The following is an 18,286-nucleotide window of genomic DNA, read 5'->3' on the forward strand; positions in this document are numbered from 1 at the left end:
AGTGATAGCTTTCAAAGTTTAGAGCATTTCTCCTTCTCCATTGAACATTAGTTACAGTGTATTGTCGATGTCCAGCAGTAACTTGTCTTTGCATCTACATATTACATTTGTTTATGTTTTTTTTATTCGTATGACAGTGTCAGTGTCATGCAAAAGTCCGAGAAATAGCCGATCTACCTATACTCATAAGGTTTGCGACACGTTATGAGCTTGTAGATCTGCTATTGAAAAAAATATATATGCCTGTTTTCTGTAGGTTTTCAGCTTTAATCACATGCCTAAAATAATATTTAATGTGGTTAAGTCTGTCTGTGGGTTTTACAAAATATTTAACTAATGAATAGCCGATCTACAAGCTCAAAATGCGTTGCGATGCGAAGCATTGTGAGCTTGTAGATCGACTATTGCAGTAGAACATTAACACTCAAGATTTCCGCTCAACAACAAGGATGAACAGATATGAAGCAACCTATTCAAGTGATGCCATCCTAGATAGGACAGATTACGGGCAAAAACGAGAAAACGTTTTTTTTTTCCGCACGAAGGAAGGAAGTATGTGGACATGACAGTGACATGACTGAGACAGTGTGACAACGGCTGTGTCGGTGATGACCGCTGGCCGGCTTTAAGACAGTCGGAGGAAGAGAGAGACAATGGCAGCTTTTATTTCTCCACCACACATTCCAGTGGAAGAATGGAGCTGGCCCTGCACTGCCTGTTGTTCTGAGGAGACAGACTTGCTCATCTTGTCTCCGTCACGGTACTTCCCAGAGCCATTGTCATTTGGTGCTAGAATGCTGCAACGTAACGCTGACGGATTGTTCCATTATTAAGTCTTGTATGTCCTTTCACTTAATTGTTTTTTTCCCCCTTCACATATCTACTTTTTTTTCTGGAGAAATTGATGGTGGATATTGTGCGCACGTGTCGAACTTTTCGTTATCTTATAGCATTGTAGGGATGGTTTTTGATAATTCTGGTTCCAATGGAAAGAGGCTCTTGCATGACAATGAATCATAATCTTGCTGCACTTCAGTTATTATGATCATTCAATATGCCACTGACGATGACAATCAGTGAGTTTGCAGGTTCACTCTATAAATCATATATAGTATGTACTGTATTGTTATCATCCTAAAGGCTCATCCTGCTTGTAGTGTACCGGTATGTAGTTTATGTTAATAATTGTGAAAATAGACAAACTACAAGCTCACAACGCCTCACAGTATGAGGCTTGTAGTTCGGCTATTTTCACAGTCTGTGGAACCGTGTAAAACTCAATGTAATGCCTACAATTCCAAGTGCTTGTCAGAGTTGGGCTACCCAGTTCAAATAAGATTATTTTGAGGGGCCATGGCCTAAAAAGTCTGGGAACCCTTGCTGTATAGTAGGCCCTATCGGGAGATCCCATGATGATTTCCATCCATCCCTATAGTTCTCAACAACTTAGACCGAGTTAAACCACTTCTAGCAGTAGTGGCTCAGAGCCTCAGCCTGATAACCAAATGCCTAATATCTCCTCTGACCAAGTGGGAATTCCCCTTTAAGCTAATGGATACGATATTGGCTTTCCATGTGGGAGACCGGAGTTCAAATCCCGGGTGTTACATAACACTGTCAAAAAAAGTGTCAGAAATAGCAGGTCTACAAACTTGCAGACCTGCTATTTTGAACCCTAGCAATCCTGGTCAAAAAAGTATATAGTGTTTAAGTGGTTAATGAGAGCTTCTTTGTATCTTCCTCTTGTGTCGTCTCACAGTGTGTTTTAGTCAAAGTCGGAAGCACGGACATGTTTCAACCTTTGCATGAACGTTAGTTACAGGCCAACAAGGATGTGGGTTTCTTTGGACTGGAAAGTTTAGAGATACCAACTTTTTCCTGCGGATGAAAGATTCTTCCAGGTGCTCTGGGGTATCCATGTCTGGGTGGCACCGAGGGTGTTGGGGATTTCGTCAGGGAGAGCATCCTGTTGGCCTCGCACCAGAACACTGTTTCCTCCTATGGCTGCCTCCGACCTCCAACACTCCTTCTGTTACAGAATACACACACAGACAATGAAACATGCGCACACGCACACACACACACACACACACACACACACACACACACACACACACACACACACACACACACACACACACATACTTATGCAAGCACAGTGCCGCACATGTGCCTACCTGCACCCTTATAGCAGGTTGGGTGTATTATAGCAGTGGTTCTCAACCTGTGGGTCGGGACCCCCAGGGGGGTCCCCAAATTATTTTGGGGGGTCGACAGATGATTAACTTAATGTGCAACATTGTTTTCCTCACTCAACAGTAAACAAACCAACATAAAGTTTAAGAGTATAGAGCGTAGCTGCACATTTCTAAAGTGACAATTTAAGGACTTTTTAGTAAGCAGACATTGTGAAAATAGCCGATCTACCTGCTCGCATGTAGATTTGCTATTTACATAATAGAACTGTGTTATACAAAATGTAATGCCTCAACTCTTATTGCTTTGGGGTCGTGGCCTGAAAAGTTTGAGAACCACTGTATATATATTATAGCACCGAAGGTCAGACATCCCGCAGGTAGAAATGTTGTGTCTTTCTGTCTTGCGTTGACAAAATGAGGTGGCTTCTTGACATCTGTTAGACTACACATCCACAAGGCCTGTTTAGATAACCGGGGATAGGCTCCGGGCGTTTTGCTATTTGGCTTAGAAATATAAAAATATATTATTATCAATATAATATATGTAATATAGGCCTACTACACACACACACACACACACACACACACACACACACACACACACACACACACACACACACACACACACACACACACACACTCACACACACACACACACACACTGGAATGTTGTTTTGTTGGTAATACGTACAGTATGTATTTGATGTGTCTGATAATCCCATGTGGGATGGGTCAAATATTGTCCAGACACGAAAATAAAATATTCATTCATTCATTCATTCACACACACACACACACACACACACACACACTGTATGTATATGTCATAGTATATTAGAGAAACAGCACATTCGAGACGCGGAGCACTCGTGGTGCGGCACGGGGCGGAGCAAGCGGTCGCCACAACAACGTACTCCAGGCGGTGCGCCGCTCTATTGTCCACGACACTGCGAGCGGCTACCGAAGCCCCCCTGTATCCACGAAGCCCAAACGAGTTACGAGGCCCCCCTGGGTCCACGAAGCCCCAAGCGGCGCGAAGGCCAGCGGACCTTGGTCCTGCTCTTCGCCCCCGAGCGCCGCAGGCGCGAGTGGCCGCGAAGAGCGGGCCAGGGCCGCGCGGCCGGCGGAGCGCCGCACGAGTTACGAAGCCGTGGTGAATGCAATCGTTATATTTATGAAGCGCACGTTAAACGCCCTGTCCAAGTGACTACAATGGAGCTAATGGCTAGGCTAGGCTAGGCTAGGCTAGGCTAGGCTAGTAAATAAAGAGTAAACACTTCCGGTCTGCGGCGAGTTCAAAGCGTGACGTAACTCTCTTATATACACTCTGGTGAATGGCAGAGCAGTGGCTGACGTCGCCATCTGGTGGTGATTAGTGTGTGGTGAACGTCAAAACGAGTGCTCCTTGACAACTTTTACTGGTTTCTTGAACATACTGTAACATATACACTAACACAGTGGCTCCCAAACCTTTTAGCTTGTGACCCAAAAGAGAAATTAGACGCCCGGGACCCAAACTAGTGAAAACAGCAGAACTACAAGCTCACAAGGCATCGTTTCGTGCCGGGTTGTGAGCTTGTAGATCTGCTATTTTCACTTCTTCTTAAACATTTGTTTTCTAATTTATGTGATTTCTTATATTTTTCCTTTATTTATTAATTACATTACATTATTATTCATGAAAATCTTAGCTTTTTAGGGAATGTTTTGAAATAATAATAATTTCAAACAAAATGTAGGAAAATTAAAATGAAGGGACCCATAAAAATGTGTCCACAACCCACAAATGGGTTCCGACCCAGTGCTTGGGAAACACAGTGCACTAACACACGCTCATACTCACATTGATGTTTAAAGTCACCAGTGGTTTCATTTTGCCTATTTGTATTATGACACCAAATATGGTTGTCAAATGTAGTCAATAGCCTATATGTTCACTTCCCCATACCAGGATATTGGTCCTTGAATGAGACTAATCATCATCCAGCTGATAAAACTAAAATCATTAACATAGATATAAGACCCTAATTAAGAGGATTAGATGCATGCGTGCGCGGAATTAAGAGGATTAGACGCACGCACGCACACACACACACACACACACACACACACACACACACACACATAGAGAGATAGATAGAGTAAAGATAGCAAACACGGGCCACTATGATTGATAAAGCTGTCAGCAGCCTTGAGTCATTTCCCCCTGAATGATAAATCCTTCTGTGTGAAGTGTGGAGAGCGAGTCAACACCTTCAGAGGGCTTCAGTCAATGGTTCCCTTTCGAGCTCACTTCGTTGTGTAAACACTGCGCGGCACAGAAGAGCCCTCGACCAAACAAAGCTTTAAAGGAGAGATAGAAACGATAAAGAAGAGCCCCATGCTACGCCTGGATAGTTCTGTTAAGTGAATAATAGGAGGAATGATCGATTGAGAATGGAATGGAATTGCTCCATCATGGACCACGCACTGTTAGCCTAGGCTGTAGGCCCACTTTTGGTCTTTAGCGCGCACACACACACAGACAATTTTCAATTCAAATGAGCTTTATTGGCACGTTTACGTTGCCAAAGCAAGTGTCAAACGCTCTCACTCACTCGCACGCGCGCGACAGACACACACACACACACACACACACACACACACACACACACACACACACACACACACACACACACACACACACACACACACTATTTGACACACGCACGCGTGTGTGTGTGTGTGTTCCGTTGTGAACACCCTCAGGAGGAGGAACCCAAAAAAATCGGTAATTTACTTTTACCATCACTTCACTTCCCCACCGTCCACCGCTAAAGAGAAACACTGCTCCTGAAAGGGGGAGAGAGAGAGAGAGAGAGAGAGAGAGAGAGAGAGAGGGGGGGGGGCGAACCAGAGCGAGAGAGAGAGATAAAGAGAGAGAGCGCGAACATTAGAGAGAGAGAGCGAGTGAGAGAGAGCGAGAGAGAGAGAGAGAGCGAGAGAGAGAGAGAGAGAGAGAGAGAGAGAGAGAGAGAGAGGAGGTTGTACAGAAAGCTGTCAAGTCCAGTCGACACAAACACTAGAAGAGAAAACGAGCGACCAGAAGCAGCAAACATTCTCTTGGTTGACTTTGATGAGGTCGCAGCTGAGCAGCAGTGTTTAGAGAGAGAGTGTAGAAGTCTCTCCTTGGCATGGAGAGGTGATTGTTTGGAGTGATATTCGGACATTTCTTCGCATCGGCTGCTGAATAATGGTAAGAAAAATCCCACATAAACTGTTCTATTTTGTCAGATGCATGGTAAGTTTTATTCAAATAAGCGATACGCAGGCTATTAATGAACTTTATGCCAACTTATTTATCAAAAATTGATTGATTGAATACTTCAATAGAGGTTTGCATAGGAATTAGGAAAAGTTATACAGGACAGTAGCCTATGTTCACTGATACAAGGTCTGAGGTCAACCAAAAGGATAAACACCACAAGAAAGCTTTTGGGCTTGTTTAAACTTTGTACTCAATTAATGTGTAACGTGTAGGCTATAATACCGTATTAGCTTATTAATACGCCATTGATCAACATTACATTGGAAACATTATAGCCTACCGTGGTGGTAGGCTATATCCACCACATTCTACCAGAGGTTTCTCTTATTTTTTTCTTTGTTTATTTTTTGTGCGTGCATATAACCGTCTTTTAAATAATTAAACCGTATACCAAGCCTAAATAGCAGGGTAACACAAATCCATGTCCACATTTATCAAATTATTTTCTATTTAATAGTGTTAATAATTGCCTAACAACATATAGGCCTAATGTATGTAATTGTTTGTTTGTTTGTTTGTTTGTTTGTTTGTTTGTTTGTTTGTTTTGAAATGTATTCATTCATTTTACAAACATATTGCCCAAAATTATTAATTGAATTATTAAGCTATAATTCGGCTATAATCTACAAATTGCATGTTTTATGTAAAAAATAAAATAAAAATTGTTTAGCACATCAAAAGTAAATTGGTGTGCATAAAGTTAAACTGCTTAGCCACTGTCCATCCTATTTAATATTATTATTATATTATTGGGTAATAGTTTGTAATATAGGCTATACTACAGAACACTCTCAATTTGATGATGGTATAGCTACTGGCCTTTTAAATTGTCCATTGTAGTCATTTTATTTTATAGCCCATAATTGCTCAAAGTAAATCTAGTTTTAAGATAATTTATTTGAGCTTATCTGGGTGCATATCATTTAGACTTGTGTGTGTGTGTGTGTGTGTGTGTGTGTGTGTGTGTGTGTGTGTGTGTGTGTGTGTGTGTGTGTGTGTGTGTGTGTGTGTGTACTGTGTAGGCCATGATGAGAGTGTGCACAGTGCATATGAAAGAGTGAAACGGGAACATATGAGGGACTCACACATTTTCCTATTCATTTTGAGGCCTTTTGTTTTTCTTGGTGGCTGTTGAATCCTTCCAACACTTTTGCTTGGCTTAAGTACAGAAGATTGCCCCGAAATCGCTGCGACCCCCCCTCTGCAGCGAGGGACCTAATTAAGTAATTTAAGGGAGCCACGCTAAGCATTTTTCAAAGGCGGGTATTCATATTTTTCAAGGACCCCTTCATGCCTTCAGTCATGAAGGAGACTGGCTCCTATGTTTTGCTAGCCATTCAAATCACCTTTAAACACTTTGCCATCATTACAGCTTCAGACTTGAGAGGTTGAATCTTTCTCCCTACAATCTCTTTAAACCGCCACCCTGGTCTGCATGAAGATAAAACAAAATAAACTTAAAACAAAAACAACAAAAAACTTAGTGGGAAAACCCAAACCAGCAAGTTTTGCTAAATGAAAAGGTGATTTATATCAATCTTGTTTTTATCTGTAGCCTAGCTGGGCTATATTAAGCTTAATCTCAGGTTATAATCTTAACTTTGCAGAAATTTGCTTGTGTCTCTTTTACATTTTAATTGCAGGCAAACAGTCACACATGTACAGTAAAAGTTAATTTATGACAATTCACCTTTGGGGGACAATCCTTAGTGAGCAGCAATAGTAGATTGTTTGCATATCACTTCAGCCACAGTATCATCATCGCTTCAGGGCAAGGACGACAATATCCCTCCATTTTGAATTGTACACAAGCCTCACCGAAATGTGTTTCCCATATACAGGTTCTCCAAAATGTCATATCATTTCCGCCTTCCTTAACAGAATTTGGATGTATATATCTCTTTGTCAGTGCCAATTTTACCTGAGATAAACCTGGCAGGGGGGCTGGCCAGAGAGAACGGTCCATTATTATCAGAGAGGGTTGCTGTTATCAGGCCTGCATGTGGTGGCAGATTGTAAATTTCCACAAATCTCCTCAATACCTGTATTATAACCCCCACAAATAACCGTCCAGGAGATTGGGGTTTTGGGGGTGGAGGCAGTCGAGGGGCTTCAGACCACATACCGAAGGCAGTGTGTGCCTGGGCGTGCTTGATTTAACACTCTGTTTCGTCTCCTAATAACATTAGGCCCCATTTCTGGACTCGTTCTCCTCGGCTGGCCACGGACCCTCTCTCTCTCTCTCTCTCTCTCTCGCTCTCTCTCTCTCTCTCTCTCTCTCTCCCTCTCTCTCTCTGGCTTCATGGTTCCTATTACTGGCTCTAATAAATTGTGAATAAGCGGCGGCCCAAAAAGTCTTGGGCTGTGGAGAATTCCCCATCCTGTAGTGCGAGGCACCCCCTCTTAAGAAAACACGAATTAATTCCAAACCCCTCTGTAGCCAAAAGTTTGTGGAATGATAAATATTTTCATAGGAAGTGCTGCTCTTCCTGACTTTATCTGCACCAAATTCATTATATTTCACGGCTTGCCTTTAAGCCCTTTGTGTCCTAGCTCACTCCCATCGCGCTCCCTCTCTATCGTTCTCTCTCCGTCTTCCTCCGGGAGTCAGTGTAGAGGACTTGAACTCCTGGGGGCTCAGCAGCAGGCCTAGAAGAGAGTCCACAAGTCCATCTTGTCCCTGTGGTAAAATTGCAGTCCACCCCACCGATCTCCTGGGTCTAAGATGAATTGATATTCTCTGCACCAAGAGCTACAATATAAGCAGCCTATAGTAGTGATATCTGTAATACCATAGTCAGCTGGAGGCTTCATTCACGGTGTTGTTGGGTTCTTTGGTTATTGTGACATGATGATTGAGTTCTCAGAGCAGGAAAGACGTTATTTTTAGTTCTCTCAGTGTATAGGTTTGAGTTCACACAGTGTTTGTATGGTGTGTTAAAATAAACCACATTTTTCTTTTTCATTTCAAAAGAAAAATGTAACTGGATTTTATACCACAGACCAATCCGTGAAAGATGCATTTACAGTAAGGGGAAAGAAATCTGTTTCTGGGGTCAGTTTAAAGTTTGTGCTCGTGGAATGACTCAGTTCTGAGCTGTTTGTAACCTCAGAAGTAACTGACCAAAACCTCCAGAGATGCTGCTCAAATTATTGTTTTCATTTTTTTCTTTGTTCAGTTTTTAGCAATGGCATTATAATAATGTGGTGAATAAAACAGTTACAGTTAAAGAATGTATTCAAAACGTGGCATGTCTCATCAGTGAATAAAAGGAATAAAATAAAAGTAATTACTTTATTTTATTTACTGTAAGGAACCTGTGTTGTTTTCTGTCTTACTGCAGATGTAGTGATCTTTATTTGTCTGTAATGAACATTACATTAACAGAGTTGTATGCAACTCTGCAGTTGTATTTGAACTCAGGCTGGTGTGCAAGAAATGTCATAAAGGTCTATTTTAATCAATCAACAGCAGGAGCAATGATTCTATTGTGCTGAGTTCGACTAGTGCTGCATAAAGTGAGTACGTGCGTGCGACGTGCGTGTGTGTGCACCGTGTGTGTGTGGGTATGGGTGTGTGTGGGTGGGTGTGTGTGGGTGAGAGAGAGAGAGAGAATAATTGAGTAGATTCTGGTGGTTCTATTGGGTTGATCTGCTTGAACAGCTTGCAAAGAGGTCCCCCCAAATTACTAACCCCCCCCCCCCCACCACCACCCCTCCATTCCTCTAAGCCCCAGATAGCACCCAGGGAGGCCTAGGGTGATCTGACTGTGTGTGTGTGTGTGTGTGTGTGTGTGTGTGTGTGTGTGTGTGTGTGTGTGTGTGTGAGTGTGTGTGTGTGTGTGTGTGTGTGTGTGTGTGTGTGTGTGAGAGAGAGTGCTGTTTTATGTACATTATGTGTGTTTTTGTGTGCTTGCATGCAGACACATTTGTGAATGCTTGCATCTTGCATTCATACATACATGCGTGCATGTGTGTGTGCGTGCGTGCGTGCGTGCGTGCGTGCGTGCGTGTGTGTGTGTGTGTGTGTGTGTCTGCGCGTGCGAGTGTCTGTCAGCAGACGACAGCTGGCTATCTCTCCTTATCTCATCTATAGAGGGTGAAACCACACACATAGCTGCATAGCCTACAGTGAACATATTTCTTTTGCATCCCTCAAGCTGCATAGATTCCTTTAAAAGACACACTTTGACAAATTATCCGTGGTTTTCTGAATATTATTAGGACTTAGGAGTCAAAATGTCTTCTCACCAGAAGTTTCCTCTTCGAATATGTAGTGCATGGCATACATAAAGTTTCTAATGGAGTTAATGGCATCCTTGGAATTACAGTAAAAAGAACCACTGTCAACCTCTTTCAAAAAGAAAAGCAAGGGAATGCATACAAGGCAAAATAAATCAGAATAATCAATAGATAAAGAGATATTAAGAGATAAAAAGAAACACAACATTGATATTAGTTAGTAACAGTAACAGGTGTGTTTGTGATGATGACACATATACACATATACGCCTCACACACATACAGTAATTGTCACAATACGGCAGTAATTGGACCTCAGTCTCTGTGTGTGTGATGTCGTTGAGCTGTGCTTCAGCTACCAGTGAGTTGTGTCTGGCCAGCTGCTAGCAACTATAGGACGGCCGTTCAATGTCATCTGCTGTGGAAAAGTAGAGGAAGAGGGTGGAGGGCAAACCTTTTTGTCCTAATGACTAATAAAGAGCCAGGTCTGTGTGTGTGTGTGTGTGTGTGTGTGTGTGTGTGTGTGTGTGTGTGTGTGTGTGTGTGTGTGTGTGTGTGTGTGTGTGTGTGTGTGTGTGTGTGTGTGTGTGTGTGTGTGTGTGTGTGTGTGAGCGCGTGTGTGTGTGTGCGCGTGAGTGTGTGTCTGAGCGAGGCAGCAAGCATTATGTGTGTCTGCGATCATTAGGGAATGTGTGTGCATTCATGCAGTCAGGATTGTGCGTGTGTGTGGGTGGGTGTGCTGTGACCACCCTCCCATCACTCCGCCAGATGTTTTTACCTGGGAGCCAGACCACCATCTGACAGGGGTCAGCCCAGTCCTCCAACCCCACCACCTCTCCTGCAGGCTGCTGGGAGGTCTGCCAGCTGTCCCCCTCTCCCGACCCCCATCCTGGGGCACTGCTTCTTGGGTGAGGGGGGAGGAAGGAAGGGGCTGGGGGTAGGTGGTCCTCGCCCAAGGTTTATAGCATAGAGATTAGTATTGGAGTTATTACAGGAAGATAGCGTAGGAGAGGGAGAGAGAGAGAGAGAGAGAGAGAGAGAGAGAGAGAGAGAGATGGAATGACGGAAAGTTGAATACACAGTAATATTATGCATATGGGGAGGTCGGGCAGCAATTTAGAATGGGTGGTGAGAGTGGGAGTCTGTCGGTGAGAAAGGGAAAAAGAGCAACGGAGACAGTGGTGTGATTGAACGAGGAGGGTTCTGATTACTGAGGGGCGAAGGCAGGAGCGCGGGGCAGCTGGCATAAAAGCAGTCTTGTTGCTTCGAGTCAGTCAAGCAGAGAGGAAAGGCCACCAAGTCTGGCAGCTAGAGTTACGCTCGGCGGAGACGGCAACAGGTTCACTGCTGCCACAGCTTAATGGCAGCCACCCCCTCCATTCACTCACTCACGTCTCACCATTCTGGTGCTTCTCTTTTGGAAATGTTGTTGACTACACGCTTTCTTGGATATTTATAGGATTTTCTGGTTGCAAATAGCATTTGTCTGTCAGTTGTTTGTATTCATCAAAACTATCCCGTCATTATCATCATGTAGGATAGCGAACTCACAAACTCTCTTTATATCTTTGTATCTCTCTATATAATATCTATATCTATTGATTATTATGGTTTATTTAGCATTGTATGCATTCCTATTGCTTTTGTATTTCTGTGTTTTAGAGGTTCCTAAACGCTGGATGCTAATTGATAGTGACAAGATAATTTGGTGCAGTTCTATACACTCACATAAGTATATGATACTATATCATCATAAAAATCACTGCATGAATTTGTAGTGATTGGACACACACACGCGCACCCGCTCACACGCCCACACACACAGACGCACACACACTTGCTTACACAGTTGGACCATGACAATGAATTCCCTGGTTGCTGAGATCATGGCGGTGTATAAGTTATCTCAGGAACTCATTATTGGCTCATGATCCTTCAGTACGCAACATCTGTTACTGTCAGGCCGTTGGCATCTGCTTACCACCCCTCTCCCCAAATGGTTTAATTTATTAAACCTTGCTTTATATATCACCATGCTTCATGTCATCAAAAGAAAAATGTTCTCCATAATCCTTTGATACGAGAATGCTTTTGTCATTGACGCAGCATGTTTTGTTAACCACTTAAGCCCTATTACAAAGCCCTAAATTATAGTGGAAATGGCCTGCAAGCTCACAACGTGGTGCAATGTGATGTTTGAGAAATGAGTTTGTAGATCTGTTTTTCTTTTTCTTTTCTTTTTTTTTACTTTTTTTGGGGAATGTTTGGAAATTCTTTCAAAATACTGGGATTCTTTTGGAAATGTTTGGAATTGTTTTGAAAACTTTTACCTACAGTATAATAGGGATGCCAGGTTGAAAGTGGTTAAAGGCAAGTTGATGGCACTCCACAGGGAGTTTGTCTGCTCTACTGTATGTTGCACAGCTGTCCTCGCCAACTGTGGTCCCTTAGGCCCTTATAGACACCAGACCTGCCTAGTTTAAATATCTACAGAACTTTCAAGCCATGGCTCTGTGTGGACAGTTAGACAATTTGTCATGTAGCCTAGTTTACTTTGTTAATTTATCTTCTGTTATTGTATGGTATGCTGTAATATCTTGAGCCATTGAGGCTGTGTGTTGGCCCTGGTGTTCTATATTGAACATCATTTCTACATTTGAACACAAGGCTTATCTGTTAATTGGTTATCGTATGTGCCGTAGTACGACTGGATTGCTATTTAATGTTGTTGTTTTGAACTGCCAAAGGACAGCCAGCCAGCAATGCGACAAGCAGATGGCTCTGATATCTACCATGAAGACCCCGATAGCGACATATAGGAACTAAAATACTGGGTCCTTGTTCTCTGGGCTTTTGTTCAGGACTTCGAAAGCGGGGGTGGTGGGGGTCCTTGCCAGTGCGCGGCGACAGTGAATTTATTCCCCCCGGGGCACTTAGGCAGCCCATCCAAATTGATGGTTCCAGGTGGGACTCCATATGGCGCCATTAGAGAATGAGCAGTCACCTTGTCAAGAACAGACATCAGCTGTTGACTGAGAGCCATGCTGTTTCAGTGAGAGGTCAAAAAACCATCGGTGGGTCATTGCTATTGTGCAGCCAGTCTTTTATATGTCTTAACCCGCCGATGTGTCTCCCTGATTCCACCAAATGTGAATGGAACCGCACACGGCTTGTGAACTGCAAATTCAGCAAACTATGTGGCAAACAAACCCCATGGAGCTCCACCCCTTCACACCAGCGATCAGATTTCCTTCCAATTCTAAGAGCAATGCATTTTCCTATGATGCAATCCATCCATACAAAGAGAGAGAGAGCGAAAGAGCGAGAGAGCGAGAGAGAGTGAGAGAGAATCTGATATCCGTGAAAGAAGCAGTGGTGTAGCAGGGACCCCAGGACCCAGGTGAGGCTGGTGGGACTGGCCCTGTGGCCCCAGTGGCCCCAGTGGCCCCTGCTGGGTTTGTTTTGGGTTTAGTTTCAACCCTCTGCGCTCCACATCTCCGCAGAGCGGTGCTCCTCTTTCCTCCGGTGCCCTGCTGTTCCCATGCCCTTGTGCGTCCTCCTCCCAGCCCTCGTCCTGAAGTAGGAAGTGCCTACACAAGTGCAGGCAGTGTGTGCGCGCTTGCGTGCGGACTGTGTGCAATGCATGCGTATATCGTCGTTGTCGGGTGGAAACCTTGTATGTCCAAAACTGTTCATTTTGTATTTATCATTTTAAAAATGAACTAAACTAGTGAAAACAGCCGATCTACAAGCACACAACGCCTCGCACCGCAAGGCGTTGTGTGCTTGTAGATCTGCTGTTTTCACTACTTTTGTGCGACGGCCTTGTATGATGAAGCAGGGCTTTACTTGGTGAAAAAACATACAAACTTGAAACTTGGAGATACGAGGTTTCTGCCCGACAGTGACGATATGTGTTTCCCCATATGCCTGTGTTTGCATATGTGCGTGTGCCTGTGATAGCATAGTGTGTCTGTGCGTGTGGGTGCATGCGTGTCTTCGTTTGTTTGATCGTTTGTTCGTTCATGTCACAAAGTTTCCGAGGGAACAGGGTCATGCTCAGTGTGCTCTACCCATACTTCTACGTTCTGAAGTGCAGGGGGGGAAAACAGCACCAGTTCCGCTATCTCTGCTCTTGTTCTGTCTCTGTACTGTAGGGTTCATTCCGCTATGCTTTGAGGTCAATGTTTCTCCCTCCAGCGTCGCTGGCTTGCTTTGGTGTCGAGCACATACATGACTTGTGAAATGGAATTGATAGTAGTTTGGCTCAAGTTAAATTCATATCAGAGGAATCCAGTAGAATTCAAGTAAATGTGGTGTATCCTAGGCCGAGTGAAGTCTGTTGTCAGACCTGAACTGAACTGAACTATAATGAAACAAAAATAAAATGAATATATAATTATACAAATAAAACAAATCATTTGATTCATAATAAGTATGATATACTGTATAATCAAAAACAGTAACTGAGCTTAAAATGTACTTTTCACTGAGATGAATGGAAATAATTTATCTCACTTGATCCCTTTACGGTGATTTCAAGTCCACTTGCAACCGCCGTTGCCTTCCAGTGACCATAGATCACCCGCTCTACTGTCACATTTATTGTCCCTCTTACTTGTGTTTACTCTATGGTCATTAACATTGACACATAAGTGGTTCGTTTTCGGCCCCCGGTACTCGGTAGGAATGCCGTTATTTGCTAAGAAAACATCATGATTCATGCTGCGTGTTTTGAAAACGCTGGGAGGGCTGCAGCATCAGTTGGAGTTTACCATAACATATGATTTGTCTTCCCTGCTATGTCAGAGCAGTTGCTGCTCTTCAGTAAAACCTAGTAGGGACGGGACGATATGAAAATTTCATGTCACGATTATTGTGACCAAAGAATTTGCGATTTTTACGATACTATCGTGATAATCAAAATATCCCCAACATCCATTATCCTGGGGCGAAACATTTGCCAAAAAATAGCTGTTCTACAAGCTTGTAGATCGGCTATCTTTTGGCAAAGACATTTGGTAGAGAGTGATAAAAATAAAGACTATCAAGTATTATTTCCAGGTCCATTTTACCATTAGAGGGTTTAAGTGGTGGATGCAGCTCGGCAAATAAAAGGTGAATTGATCCCAGTGCATGACGAGGGATAATTTCACGATAGATTAAAATCTCCACGATACGATTGTTTTTATCACGATAAACGACAATAACGATTATCATCACATCCCTAATTGACACACCTTGAGTTCCTCCGTCAGGTTTTATGATTTGCAATGACACTGCCTGTGTTTAAAGCCTCTTAGAATGAGACAGACTGTCACAATCATTCTCTCTCTCTCTCTCTCTCTCTCTCTCTCTCTCTCTCTCTTTCTGGTTCTCTGTCTCGTTCAGACTGCATTTTTCTTTTGCCTTCAGCCCAATTCTCAACTGCTGTATACCTCTGTTTCCCCCATATTTCATGTCCGTCGTCTGTCTTTGTCCTTGCTTCGTCAGCAGGGTCGAAGTTCACGTGGCGAGCTCCAACATTGCCAGATTGGAATTGCCCAGAGGCACAGAGAGAGAGAGAGAGAGAGAGAGAGAGAGAGAGAGAGAGAGAGAGAGAGAGAGAGAGAGAGAGAGAGAGAGAGAAAGCAGAGCGACAGACAGACAGACAGACATGAGAGCTGCAAGGCAAAGGACTTCTCCTTCTATGTCTTTTGAAGGGTCATTAGTTCTTAGATGCATTGAACCTTTCTGGGCTGACAGCTGCGTATGGTCATGATGCAGCAGCGCTCAGAAGGACTCGTGGAAGCAAGCTATGGGAACTGCCAGTAGGGAGAATGACCCGCTCTTACCTTCCTGTTTAGACTAGGCCGTGTTGGCATTGACCTTTTGACCTCCAGTGTGCTGACCTGAGACTTTCTTCTTCTTCCTCTTGTCTCGTTCACTCAGCCCTTTCTTTCGTTCCCGAGCATTTTCTCTCTTTCTCAGTTTTTAATCTTCTATCTATCTATCTATCTATCTATCTATCTATCTATCTATCTATCTATCTATCTATATATCGTCACTGTCGGGCAGAAACCTCGTATCTCCAAGTTTCAAATTTGTTTTTGTAAAGTAAAGCCCTGCTTCATCATACAAGACTGTCGCACAAAACTAGTGAAAATAGCACACAAATGCTTGTAGATCGGCTATTTTCTCTATCTTAAATCATTTAAATGATAAATACAAAATGAACGGTTTTGGACATACAGTACAAGGTTCCCACCCGACAACAACAACATATATCTATATATATGCCTAAAAAAATCCAGACACAGTCCTTTTGTCATTTCGGTTTGAAATTCCATTCCCAGTGAATTTCCGGTTGGAAACAGGCCTGTGAAACCTTGTTCTGTCTGTTCTCCCCTCATTCAAAGTCTTAAAGTAGCTCTACAAGATGTAACAACCGCAGTGCGGGGTGCCAAACGGCAGAGTGACTGTGAGGCAGTGAAGCGAGGCATTCTTCCTCAGCGCTTTCCCAGGAAACTATGTCACCCGTCAAGTTCCTACCACCGACCATTTACTGCTGTCTGTCAACGGGTTCCTCATAATCGTGATCTTAGGCAAACTCCTGTCGGTCCCACATTTGTTGTGTCCTCATCACTATCCACTCTGTCTGTCTGTCTGTCTGTCTGTCTGTCTGTCTGTCTGTCTGTCTGTCTCTCTCTCTCTCTCTCTCTCTCTCTCTCTCTCTCTCTCTCTCTCTCTCTTCCCCATTGTCCCCCACATTCTCTGTTTCACTCTCTCCTCCTCCATCTCTGACTCTCCCTCTCCTACCCTGTTTTCAGTTGTGGAAAAAGTACTAATTTGTTCACTTGAGTGAAAGTATCAATACTTCAAAATAGAAATACTCTGTTACAAGTAAAAGTTCGGAATTCAAGATTTACTTGAGTAAAAGTACTGGCACCTAAATGTACCAAAAGTAAAAGTAATATCCCTATTTCACGGATTTCAAATGTATACACATCTTTTGAAAATAGCAGATAGATAGATATATAGATGGGCTATTTTTAAATGCCTGAAATGTATATAGGGCTTAAGTGGTTAATGCATGTAATAATAATCAAAATCTATGAAGTAACTAGTGACTAAAGTTTTCAAGTAAATGTAGTGGAGTAAAAGTACAATATTTTGGATCCGAGATGTAGTGGGGTAGAAGTAAAAGTATTGGAAACTAAGTACAAATACCTAAAAATTGTACCTCAAGTAAATGTACTTAATTACTTTACACCCCTGCCCGTGTCACTTCCTCAACTGCGTGAAGGGTGAACACTACCCGCCCTTCTCCTCTCCTCTCCTCTCCTCTTCGTCCTACTTGGCCAGGGGAGAGGCGTCTGTCAGAGCCCCCGGCACTTCATCAGCTGTCACTCAGCAGCATACCTCTGTCCTCATGGAGTTTATTCACTGTTGTTTCCACAGGAGACTTGACGGCTTTGGAGGAACCTGACGAGCAACAGTGTGACAGGACAAAGGGGATAAGTCTCTCCACAGAGGCAGGTAAGAGCCTCATGAAGAAGTGAACATGTTCAGATCTGCGTCGGAGCTTATGAAAACAGACGGTTTGCTCACAGAGGTGGCAGTCGTCCATAATCTGGGCATGTCGCTATAGGCGATCGTTTGGCGAAAATAAGGGCCTTGGGGGACCCCAGTCAATGAATTATTAGTTAGTATTAATTCATTAGTATTGCATGAACATGGTGTAGCCTATTGGGGGCATGGCACTCGAAAACAGAGGGTTAAAAATATGCCTTCTTTGTAATTTTTAGTGATGGTAAATACAAATACCGGTATATACAGAAAGAAGTGAATTAAAGAACGCAGATATGGGGACCATTTGCAATAAGCTGTTTTAAAACATGTGTCCTTTTTTGTACAGCCACGATGAACATGCTTGTAGGCCAGAAATGTATGGAGCCCCTAAAGGGACAACTGTTTTATATTATATAAAACAGTGATATATTTTAACATTTAGTCATTCAGTTAAATATGTGGCAACTGGGAAGTCTGTTTCTACACGTACATAAAACAGTCATCTTCACACAAGTATATAGAAAAGTATTGCCATGTTGAGACCACGTTTATTTTTCAAACTATCTTAAAAGATCTGTCAGCATTTTCTGACCATGATTTCATGTCATTCACAGGACATCTTGGTCTATATCTTAGAGTCATCTTTGTACTGACGGTGAGTTTTCTTGTCCATTGCTGAAGCTGGAATGCATGGGTTTCTTATTACAGTGGTTCTCAACCTTTTCAGGCCGTGACCCCCAAAATAATCATATTTTAACTGGGGACCCCCTCAACCTGATGAGCACTAAGAGTTGAGGCATTACATTTTGTATAACACGGTTCTATTGTGAAAATAGCAGATCTACATGAGCATGCAGATCGGCTATTTTCACAATTTCTGCCTCTAATATTTGTCAATTTGGCCAATGTTTAATTTGTCATTTTAGAGGTATTAAAAAGTCCTTAAATTGTCACTTAAGAAATGTGCAGATACCCTCTATACACGTAA

The sequence above is a fragment of the Nannobrachium achirus genome (genome assembly GCF_963921795.1).
Source record: "Nannobrachium achirus genome assembly, chromosome: 6".
NCBI lineage: Eukaryota > Metazoa > Chordata > Actinopteri > Myctophiformes > Myctophidae > Nannobrachium > Nannobrachium achirus.